We start from the raw sequence: 12,399 nt of genomic DNA on the forward strand, positions 1-12,399 counted from the left end.
GGCGCAATTGTTTAATGGAACAGCAAAAAAGCACCAGGGATTATTTGCGCCGGAACACGCCTCCTTTTTTGCGCTGAACCGCCCAGGGAGCAAAATAGGAATGACACATGCGTCGGTGTACAAAGTCAATTGCGCTTTGTGCAAGATAGGGCCCAATGTGTTAGAAGCAGGAAAAATGGGCAAGCATAAGGATTTAAGCGAGTTTGACAAATGCCAAATTGTGATGGCTAGACGACTGGGTTAGAGCAAGCTCCAAAACTGCAGCTCTTGTGGTCTGCAGTGGTCAGTATCTATCAAAAGTGGTCCAAATAAGGAATAGTGGTGATGCACTATGAGAAGAATTGGAAACAGTATTCCCTGGTGGCTGTGGCCTCTTTCAGCAGGATAATGTGCCCTGCCACAAAGCAAAAATGTTTCAGGAATGGTTTTAAGGAGCACAACGAGTTTGAGGTGTTGACTTGGCCTACAAATTCCCCAGATCTCAATCCAATCGAGCATCTGTGGGATGTGCTGAACAAACAAGTCCGATCCATGGAAGCCCAACCTCGCAACTTGCAGGACTTAAAGTATCTGCACGCCTTCAGAGGTCTAGTGGAGTCCATGCTTTGAAGGGTCAGAGGTCTTTGGGCAGCAAAAGGGGAACCAACACAATATTAGGAATAGGACATAATGTTATGCCTGACAGTGTACGTCTAAACAGTCAGTATAAGTAGCACTAAACACCTATTTGCCACTTCTCTGCCACATTTGCAGTTTACATTTGCCATGTTAGATTAAATGAGCACCCATGCAAAAAGCATTAACAAATATATATTTTAGGCCAGACACATCTGTATGCAAGACATAGATGCAAAAGCATTGTCCAGTAAAAGTCAACAGGAAACGACTTCCACAACCCATTTTACTTCCCTAATCTGATGGAATGTTTGAGTGAAACAGGATATTCTAAAGAAAAAAATATATGGTTGTGATTTTGCTGTTTAAACAGCATGGCACCGGCACACACAAGGTCATGTTAGATTCCCAGGGAATATATGAACTGATAAAATGTATAGCTTGAATCTTCCATATGCATTAATGTAATGATTTTCATCCATCAGGTATTGCTGGAATTGTGAAAAGCAGGTCTCCCATACCAGAATGGAGCTAGGTGGTTAAATAGAAACGGAAAAATAGAAGGGTGGAAAAGGAAAGTCGTTTCAGATGTGCCAATAAAACAAGACATATTCCAGTCATGTCTACAATTGAACTTTAACTCACTCAAACTGTTAGTTAGAGTGCCCCTATTATGCCATTTTAAAGTTTCCTGATTTTTTGGAGGTCTCTAACAACAGGTTTACACGCAGGTGTTCTTTTTCTCATAATATGGTAAATGGTAAACATTACACACCACAATATTCAATGATTCTCAGACGACTTAACGGATAAACCAGTCGCTCTAAATCCCTCCATTCCGCGAGCCTACCCTGCTCTGATTGGTTAGATAGCCCATATTTAGGAAATAAATGTCCATTACCTAGACTGGGTAAACCCAGCCCGATCTACCGTTGATTTGATTTCGTCCGGCAACTCAGCCTGGAAACCCGTGCATTAATTTCTACTGCTTCTGTTACACTTTGTGGGAACCAATCACAGACTGGCTATCCACCTGGCGTGCTATTGGTGGGTTTAACGCGATGACAGATAGAGAAACGATGGGTCGTTCCCCATTGTTCACGCCACTTGTGGTATGATTGGTTAAGAACTATCCAATTGTACATAGTTATTCGAATAATGCCAGTTGATCGCGCCTCTTGTGCAGTAGAAAATACAGAGCAGACTCCCCAAACCAATGTTCAATTTTAAATTGAGCTTAGTCTGGTGATAGCCAGACAACTCATTCCCATTACAGATCTTCAGCGCTATCAGGAGGATTCCTATATCTAAGGCTTAGTGACTGTACACACTGTAAAGACAATAATAATGACGCAGATTTGACACTAAAGGCCAGCGCGAGTCTGAATCGATGACGAAACATCTGAAGAACTAGTTATTCAACCGAACATTGAGCAGGACGTTTCTCAGTGATGCTATTCAGTTTGAAGTACATTATAAGGTGTTTCAACTGTAATTCCTCACCATTAGTTGTAAACTAATAACTGCCTGCTAAGTTAAAGGAACTGCCGGCAAGGCATTTCTGCCTGACGCACCTCCAACGGTGCCATTTGGGCCTTAGGATCCTTCTCTCCCCCACACTTTGTCCTTCCTCCGAAGCCAGAAGCTCCCTTGCTCTGTTAGATCCTTTAGTGTCTTTGACAACCTGGCACCTCTGACACCTAGAGACTTCAGGAGCCATTGCATGGAGGTTCGAGTGAAGCCTCGACAGCCGACTTCCACTGGGTACGTGACAGCATGCAACTGTTAGGCTGCATGCTTGTTCCAAAGTGTGGAACATTTCACAACAGGAGTATATTTGATCTAACAGTGGCATCAAGGACTGCCTGGAATGAGGAAGAGGAAGATTTATCAATGTTTTCTTCACTTATTGGACCTCTTTTCCAGGCACAAACCAAAACGCAGTGGAGCAGAAAGAACAGCACAAGCGAACCAGACCAGCCAGAGACAATAAATAGTAGTATCGAGAGGTCAGACGGAACTGCTTTAATCCAAACATCACTTATCCTTATTTTTTTGTTATTCTAGTACAAATGAACGGTAATTATCTTTTCCCCCCAGGTCATATTTGGGTAATGCAGATGTTTTCAACATTAAAACGGTCCCCCAATTATCTGCAACAAGTGACAGGACATATCGTCAATCCCTCGGCCTCATGCTTGGTAGTCCCGTCCACTGTAAAGTCACAACTGTCCAAGTTTAAGGGATGATGATCCGTGTATTTTTGTAATGTAATTGCTTCTTAAAGGCATCTGGAAATGCCGTCTCTTCGCCTAAAGCTGAAATATTTGGACCTTTTCATAACTCAACACACAATACGGGTATGCACCAATGGTATGAAAAAAAATGATTTTCCCCCTGCAAAGTCCTGCTCCTCATCATTGTACATTAAATATAAAATATATACTGATTGGCTGTGATTGTGTCACGTTGCACAGCTGTTTTGTGTTCGGTTCGGACAGATAAATTGGTTGTCACTGAAAACATACTCACTTTTCTTCAGGTCACGGTGTTAGTGGGATCCCTATATGCTGAGTGGGGGAGACCTAACACAAATCTGTTTGCCAAGTTAACTTAGAGAGGATTTCAGACAGAACACTTCTCCCAAGGGTCTTATTCATGTTTTCCCAACTCAAGTTGGCTTTAGGAACGGTGTAATTTGCTTGCGCACATGCACATGTCGGAGTGGGTCCACAGTCTTTCTGGTCTGTTGGGTGGGATTGAACATGGATACATTTTGGCAAAGCTCTGTCTACTTAAGGGTGCTGAAGTGCCGTCATATCGTGTTTAAGCACCGTCATATCGTGTATTGCTTTGTGTTCAGTACAGCAACTGCTATTCAGACACACAGTTGCAGTTTAATGTACAATCCATGTGGGAACTCTGTCTGATGTGTGAAGAACATGAAAAACTCTACTCAAGTAAATAGGAAAAGGTCAACTTCACAAAGCTAACATAATATTTCTGTTTCAACTTAAAATTCCATTGAATTTTTTTTCAAAGTAATTTTTTTTTTTACCTTTCTTTTAGTGTGTAATATTGCTGTTTGTGAATAAAAAGGGCTGCAAAGTTTCAAAGTGAATGATAAATGAGGTTATTGTCTTCTAAAAGTAAAAATTGTCCCCTCCTTCACTGTAAAGGAAAATGTTTTTTATGTTGGAGGTTGGCGGGGTGCTATAATTAATTAATTAATTTATTTATTTTCACCACATTTTTATAAGAAACAATATTGAATCTATAAAAGACAACAAATATATAAATGAATACTTGTTTAAACATCATACACACTGAGACAATTGACTGCACATCACATTTTTTACAATGTTGATTGTGAAAGCAGAGCTTCACTCGTGAACTGCGGTCAAATCCCACTCCGACCTGATATTTCTCTGTACTATAGCCTACTATACTTATAGCCCTTAAAATACAAATTTAGTTTCAGTTTAAATATTATAATGTTATTTTTTTTATTTAATTAATGTTGAAAAGTGAACAGGACACTTCAGATACATAATATGTCAGAAGACGGGGGTCAGAAATGATTTCGAACACTTCATTAAATTTAGTTTTGTTGAAAGCCTCTCTTTAAAGTGAATTGCGTTTTGTATAAATTGTATCTTAATTTTAATCAACTTTTTATCAACCAAATTGCCTGGATTTAATAAATAATAAGCAAATATAGCAGCCAATGACACGGAGGCGGCGGCGCTGCGTGAACAACGGCTTAAATGACCAACTAGAAGAAAAAAAAGAACCTTTAGCCAGGAGCAGCCCTAATTATTTATTTCAGATAGACCTATATTTGATCCAGCATGTTACAAAAGAGAGTTCTGGGTTGAGCGTGCGGTGCGGAGCGGAATGAGTTTTAGAAATTAAATGAATCTTCAGAAAGGCGCTCTCCACTGGAGTGAATATTACTGCTCTTTCTGCGCACACCAACTGCAACATATTAATTCAACATATAAATAATACTTAATGGGCCACTTAAAATATTTATTACAAATAAATTAATAAATGTACATGAACAAAAATTTGCATTGCATTTGCAATCCTTTGAAACCAGGGTACCCCCAGCACCCACTTCCTGCATCCCAGTGTACCGAGATAGAAATTACTCATTCTAAGGTAATAAAAGCATAACGTTTTATCATGTATGGTCTTTATACACCACTGAAAACATAGTTATGTATATTATATTGCATTTCTGTCAATAAATCCTCATTAATATTACACACTGCACCTTTAAAATAGCATAACAGAGGCACTTTAAAATGAAAATAGTCCATTGAAGTAAATGTTGCCAAATAAATAATGCCATGGAAACAAATAAATCAGTTTATATACCATGAACAAAATATAACTATTTATTTTTTATTTTAATTAAATGAGTCAATAAATGGGTAGATTGTGTGAAAATGCTAATTTCTATATTAAAGGAAACTAATTCAGCTTTGGATAAATGTCAACGAACATTAATCTGGAACAAAATGATATTCATTTAGCATGTAGTCAAATGGTTTAAAACACCTGAAATAAATACAGATCAAAAGAAATAAAAATGAATAGTAATACTTTATTTTGATTTTCCACCTTAGACATTCTACTAACTAGAAGTAACTTTACAATTAAATGTCAACTAGCTATCATTAGAGTATTAGTAGATTGTCTATCTGCTAACAGTTTATTGATGGTCCCCCAACAGACATTCTACTGACTTTTTAAGCAACTTTGCAAGTACATGTCAACTTATTCTATTACCCATAACCTAACAACACTAACTCTGATACTCTAATGAGAGTTAGCTGACATGTAGTTGTAAAATTTACTTGTAGTTATTCGATTGTCTAAATTGGACCATCTACATAAAGTGTAACCAAATGGATAACAACATGAATTACAATAACTAACAAATACATTTGGATTTTACCAGTGTGCTCTTTATATTCACAATCATTACTCAAATTCTAAAAGTCAAGGAGGATTGCTGTTTTTCAACCCATTTCTGTGTGGATTTGATTGTATCTACTGTGAATCATGATCGGGAAAAGTGGGTGTTTCGTTACAGAATGAAGTCAGAATGTGAATTAAACATTTTTGATAAATTTGATAAAAGGATGCTTAAATAGATTTGGCTACTAACATTTTTCCATTAGCTCACAAAGCTAATTTGAAATTCTTTGGAATAATATACTCATATGAATGAATCTTCCACAACAAGAACAAATAAAAAAAGAAAAAAAAAGAAAAAAAAAGTCAATAGGGTCAATTTCAGTTTGACTAATACAAATATACAGTGGGCACGGAAAGTATTCAAACCCCCTTAATTTTTTAACTCTTTGTTATATTGCAGTCATTTGCTGAAATCATTTAAGTAATTTTTTTTCTCATTAATGTACACACAGCACCCCATATTTACAGAAAAACACAGAATTGTTGACATTTTTGCAGATTTATTAAAAAAGAAAAACTGAAATATCACATGGTCCTAAGTATTCAGACCCTTTGCTGTGACACTCATATATTTAACTCAGACACCGTCCATTTCTTCTGATCATCCTTGATATGTTTCTACACCTTCATTTGAGTCCAGCTGTGTTTTATATTGATTGGACTTGATTAGGAAAGCCACACACCTGTCTATATAAGACCTTACAGCTCACAGTGCATGCCAGAGCAAATGAGAATCATGAGGTCAACGGAACTGCCTGAAGAGCTCAGAGACAGAATTCTGGCAAGGCACAGATCTGGCCAAGGCTACAAAAAAAAAATTCTGCTGCACTTAACGTTCCTAAGAACAGAGTGGCCTCCATAATCCTTAAATGGAAGACGTTTGGGATGACCAGAACCCTATCTAGAGCTGGCCATCCGGGTAAACTGAGCTATCAGAGGAGAAGAGCCTTGGTGAGAGAGGTTAAGAATAACTTAAAGATCACTGTGGCTAAGCTCCAGAGGTGCAGTGTGGAGATCGGAGAAAGTTGTAGAAAGTCAACCCTCACTGCAGAGTTTTCTCCACCAGTCAAGGCTTTATGGCAGAGTGGCCCGATGGAAGCCTCTCCCCAGTGTAAGACACATGAAAGTTTGCTAATAAACACCTGAAGGACTCCACGATGGTGAGAAGTAAGATTCTCTGGTCTGATGAGACCAATATATAAATGTTTGGCCTTAATTCTAAAGGTATGTGTGGAGAAAAATATCACCTAATACAGTCCCAACAGTGAAGCATGATGGTGGCAGCATCATGCTGTGGGGGTGTTTTTCAGCTGCAGGGACAGGACGACTGGTTGCAATCGACGAAAAGATGAATGCGTCCAAGTACAAGGATATCCTCGATGAAAACCTTCTCCAGAGTGCTCAAGACCTCATACTGGGCCAAAGGTTCACCTTCCAACAAGACAATGATCCTAAGCACACAGCTAAAATAACGAAAGAGTGGCTTCACAACAACTCCGTGACTGTTCTTGAATGGCCCAACCAGAGCCCTGGCTTAAACCCAATTGAGCATCTCTGGAGAGACCTGAAAATGGCTGTCCGCCAATGTTTACCATCCAACCTGACAGAACTGGAGATGATCTGCAAGGAGGAACGGCAGAGGTTCCCCAAATCCAGATGTGAAAAACTTGTTGCATCTTTCCCAAAAAGACTCGATCAAAATGGTGCTTCTACTAAATACAAAGAAAAAGGTCTGAGTACTTAGGATCATGTTATATTTCAGTTTTTCTTTTTTAATAAACCTACAAAAATGTCAACAATTCAGTTTTTCTGTCAATATGGGGTACTGTGTTTACATTGATTAGGAAAAAAAATACTTAAATGATTTTAGCAAATGGCTACAATACAACAAAGAGTGAAAAATTTAAGGGGGTCTGAATACTTTTCGCACCTACTGTATATATAACACTGTCTTTGAAACATTGGTGCTCGCAGTCAGTAGTTCCTTCATTGTATATACCATTATTTTAAAAGAGAGAACACATAGTTCAGTAATTTCACATGAAAAGGACAAAACCCTCCAGCATTCAATACAGAGTAAATAGACATTCGTCCCTCAGGAGAAACAACACAAACGTAAGCCATACTTAGATCACAGAGGTCATCTGCACATATACACACCTTCATTTAGCATGTTATTGGACAGATATTTATACAGCTGCCTGGAAGTTCATTTAAAATCAGATGAACCAAAACAAACAAAACATTTTCCAAATAAATGGGATTTTTGGCTCAGAGACCCCAACATATGGGAAAAAAGTGGTCTTATCTGATGACAGGGAAAAGGTTGATAGTTGGTAAATGACATTGTAACAGACTGTGGAGATAAAAAGAAAATGTCTCATTCAATAGTTTGGGTCTTCACACATCCTGAGGCCTTGAAGCACCTTGCTGAGCTGAAAACTCATCTGTTATGGGCCATTAGGGGTGTGAGATCTAAATAAATGCTACAAGATGCTGACATGCATCCTGACTGGATTATGTTGTCAACTCAAGTCAACAAACAGAGTAACTGAACACTGTGAAGCAAAACAAGAAACATCTGTGTTTTTGGATGCTGAAAATTTCAACTACAACAGGGCTTTTCATGCCATGCTTAACCATTTTAGCCTTGGGTTAAAGCTACATTTAACCCTGGGTTAAGTAACTCTTTTGCAATATTTAGTGGGATACAATGAAATGCTGTTTAGCAACGATAGACAATCAATCTAACAATTTAAGTTGTGACTCAAAACACAAGTGTAAATTTCGTGTCTCATTAAATATTTATGAGCTGAATTTTTTTTAGCCTCAAGAAATGAAAAATGATGGTGGTCAGTTGAATGACTTTGTCAAGTTAGCAATCATTTACAAAGTAATACCTCAAATGGCCCCCTGTAAATAATAAACAGGGAAGGATTGAGAGGTAAAACTGAACTTTTTGAAATATTGTGATCTCATGAGAATTCATATGTGCTTTTATGCCAAGCATGGTTCTACCACACATACATTTACTTGCATTTGTACAGACACTGAAACGTACAATATTGACGTATTGACAGCATCTAAAGTATTAAATGATTAACGTATGAACCACTTTACAGATGTAAAATGTGTACAAATCCTTATTTATGAAAATGAATATTGTCATTAATAATTTGATTCTACCGTATTCAATTGTCATGTCATTGGCATTGTTTTCTATCATGTTTATTAAACTCAGTTTACTCATTTACATGAAATAAGATTTAATTCTGTAACTTCTGCTGCCAACTTGTTTCAAAAGATAAGGTTGAACAAGACTAGACTTAAAAACCTAACTATTAACTATTACTTATCATAAAATATTTATTTTGTTTGTTGTAGGACACAAAAGCAGTTTTCCCAGTTTATACTGTGACTAGGGTTGGGTATCGTTTTAATTTTAACAATTCAGATTCTGTTTATCCATTCCGATTCTTAACGATTCCTAATTTAGCAAGGTAAAAAAAAAAAAAGTCCCCAAAGTGTCGTTTATGGAAGTGATAGCAAACGCTCATTGACTCTCACCTGCTTCGTCACAGATTGACATCATGTTACAGTTGATGTACGTTTGAAAGTGGATCGGAATAAATTCTCAGCAATTAACTTCAACTCCGCTCTGTCCCTCATAAAAAGCTATTATATATCCAGAGAGGACTACGAATGCTACTTTTGGTATCGCTTTTGACAATTTTGCAATAAATAAATGATTGAGATACACTTTGTTTGTGTCACGTCTGTTTTGGTTCATGTTCATGTCTTTTATTTTGTAATTCTAACAGTAATTTTTCCCGTTTGTCCTGTGTTTCCCTTGCTCCTCATGTGATCAAGGCCGGTTTCCTAATATGTGTTCTTAAAGGAAGTGTATGTAAGATTGTGGCCAAAACTCATACTGCAATCACTATCGCCTCTCCCCCTCCCCCTGACTCGAGGTTGCCAGATAGGCTGCAGGATCAGCAGGAACGTTTGTATCAGCAGCTGTGGTAACTAGAGCAGATCTGGCAACCAGGATGCCGAATCACTACTGACTTCATGATTGGTCGATAGGTGGAGGGTGGAGCTTCAGGCCGAAAAACAACATGTCAACGTCAACATCAGCTGAGGGCTGCAACAACAACTTTTAAATGACAATATCCTGGCCGGACTACTGCTGTCAGTGATATAAGTATTTGAAATTAACATGATTTCTTAATGTCTACTGACATATCAGGGTCATTTTATGATTAATTGAAATACATTTCTTACATACAGTTCCTTTAAGCAATCTTGTTTCCTTCTGTCAATTCAAGTACTCAAGAACACAATTGACAAAGCATAGGTAACGCATAGGCTACTTGTTTCAGATCGCCAGGCAAGACCGGTCTCCATGAGAATGCAAGTAAGTTTTTGTCTTGTGCTTCCCCTGTTTGTGTGTCACTTTCTGATTGGTTCATTGCTTCATTGTTCACAGGTGTCTCTTGTTGTCGTTATTCTTTGTGTATTCAAGCCATCATGTTTTCCATGTTACTTTGTCATGTATTGAAGTTTGAATACTTTTCCATGTTTCAGAATTATGGTTTCTAGACAAGTTTCATGTTTATTTTGTGTTTCATGCTTTTGATTTACTAGTGATTTATGTTTCATGTTTTTTGAATTATCACCATTATAAAAACTGCACTTGGGTCCTCTACCACATTCTTTTCATCTGCTTCCATGTCAGCATCTTTACAGTCATGTTTTTCTTTAGAACTATACATATTTTTAAGAAATGGTTATGGTTAGGTTTAGAGATAGGAGTGGGATTAGCAGCTAAAAGTGTATTATTTATTCTATATTGTTATTAAAATGGTCCTTGTAGGCCTATATATTTGTTTCCATTCCGTTTTATATATTCTTTGTGTATTTATTATAAAATGGTTATGCTTAGGTTTGGGGGTAGGGTTAAGGGATCTTGCATTTATCTACAAAATGGTAAAAAGACAACTATTCAAGCATCTTAAATATTTGTAAATATTTTCTTTAGCTGTAAACACAATGTTTACCTTGTCAATACATTCATACAGTACATTTCAGCATCTATGCAAAAGTACAAAAACGTTAGTTGTGTACATGTAAATGTTGCATACTGATACCTGCGTATAAACAATGAGGCATGGCTGGAAATACACACAAGGAGCAATGCATGGTATGCATATTTTCACCATAAAACTTATCGCAACGTTGTGAATATTTAAATTACGTTTTTACCCACCACATTCAAAGTAAATTAGGTTTGTTATTGATTGTACACAACTTAGCAGTCAGAATCAAACTGCACAATTGGGAATTGCACCTTTTTGCACTTTTGTTGCACATTGTGTTCAGCACAAATTTTGTGGGTATGTTTGAGCTATTACCTAATTTAACTCCTTTATTGAACCGGGCACCAAAACAACACTTGCAAATAAACTGGGCTATATTAATTCCCCCCACTGCCTTTTATTAAAATGTTGAGATGCATGATAATCTACAAAAAAAACGAAATGCAGTAACTACAACACTGAAGCAGAAAAATGATTGAATTTTGATTGATTTGACAATTTTTCTCTGTTCTCTCTGAATCTAATGCTGCGTTCCAGACAACCCATAAACTGTGTTTTTCCAACGCTCTACCCGTGAAAGTGCACTGGAACGGCAGTCAAACCTGTGACTTCCCACCTGTGAATTCGTCAGAGTTACGAGCTCTGACATCACATAGCCCGCAAAACAACAATGGCAGTTTATGAAAGTCGTACAAGGTGACATAAAATAAAAGGTATAACAGCTTCTCTTGCCTTATGCAGCATTTTTCCCCCTCCATTTCCCTCAAATAAATAAGGAGTAAGCACCATTAGCAATATAAATGATTGTAAATAAGCATAAGCCCTGTATGCTCCGCCATGCTTTGTTTACATCGGGCTATCGCAATTCCTTGCGCTCAGGCAGTTTGCCGTGACTTTGCCGGGAATGCTACAAAGTCGTGAGTTGTGGTCTGAATTCGATACTTACAGGCTCAAAAACCTGCCTGGAACGCAGCATAATCATAATTGAGCAAACCCAGCCAGACTGATTGACTCGTTTGCCTTTGCACAACAAAATTAATTACTAGTAAATAAAAGGCTTGTATTTGAGTCATTGTTACTGTACAACAGATTTGGTATTCATCTATGGGTAAAAATCGTAGAGAAAAAAGGACAAACTTTTGCCAGCAAACGAGCCTGGAGACATAGAAGCCCACATTTGCGGACCAAACACAGCTAGGAAACAGATACCAGTGGAACGAATTTCTTTCACCGCCGTTGTACTGCGGTTCCCTCAAACTTTGGAGAGGTCCACTGTGTTATTCAAAAAGACATTGAACAACATTACTGACACGCAAGTTCTTGTGGCCAAAGAACATTGTGTACAAAGCTCTGTTTTGCCACTTCATACATTTGTATCCCTAGCGGTGAATGCTTTCATGTGCTGATTATTAGAGGCATTTCTATGCTTTTTGGTCCCCTTTTTTTGTTTTGTTGGTAATATCAATTCAGCTTATTTCTTTTATTGCTGTTTGTTGTAACAGTCCGCATTGGTTTGACAACTGAGTGTTTAATGTAGAATAATTGTATTGCTTTCAAGATGGCTTTGCTCTATTCTGGTAGCACAGGGAAGCTGGCAGTAAAAGATTATGAAGACTTACTGTAAGTAGGGCTGTCAATTAATGAAACCATTTATGGTTGTGTTGTTTAGTTGTACTTAGTGATGCAGTGAAATTTC

The 12,399-nt window shown here is 37.6% G+C and overlaps 1 protein-coding gene and 1 long non-coding RNA gene across 2 annotated transcripts in view; one reads left to right on the plus strand and one right to left on the minus strand.

The window, feature by feature from the left end:
• Positions 1-7,473: 7,473 nt before the first annotated feature.
• veph1 (ventricular zone expressed PH domain-containing 1) overlaps positions 7,474-12,399 on the minus strand; it is a 153,254-nt gene continuing 148,328 nt past the window's right edge. The window contains exon 15 of the transcript XR_010898443.1: positions 7,474-8,162. The gene's annotated coding sequence lies outside the window, so the exon portion shown is untranslated. The remainder of the gene's footprint in view (positions 8,163-12,399) is intronic.
• Positions 8,157-10,437, plus strand: LOC137043312 (uncharacterized). Its single transcript, XR_010898444.1, has 2 exons — positions 8,157-9,575; positions 9,653-10,437. It is a non-coding gene; the product is annotated as an uncharacterized lncRNA (long non-coding RNA).

Source organism: Pseudorasbora parva, chromosome 16 (genome assembly GCF_024679245.1).
Source record: "Pseudorasbora parva isolate DD20220531a chromosome 16, ASM2467924v1, whole genome shotgun sequence".
NCBI lineage: Eukaryota > Metazoa > Chordata > Actinopteri > Cypriniformes > Gobionidae > Pseudorasbora > Pseudorasbora parva.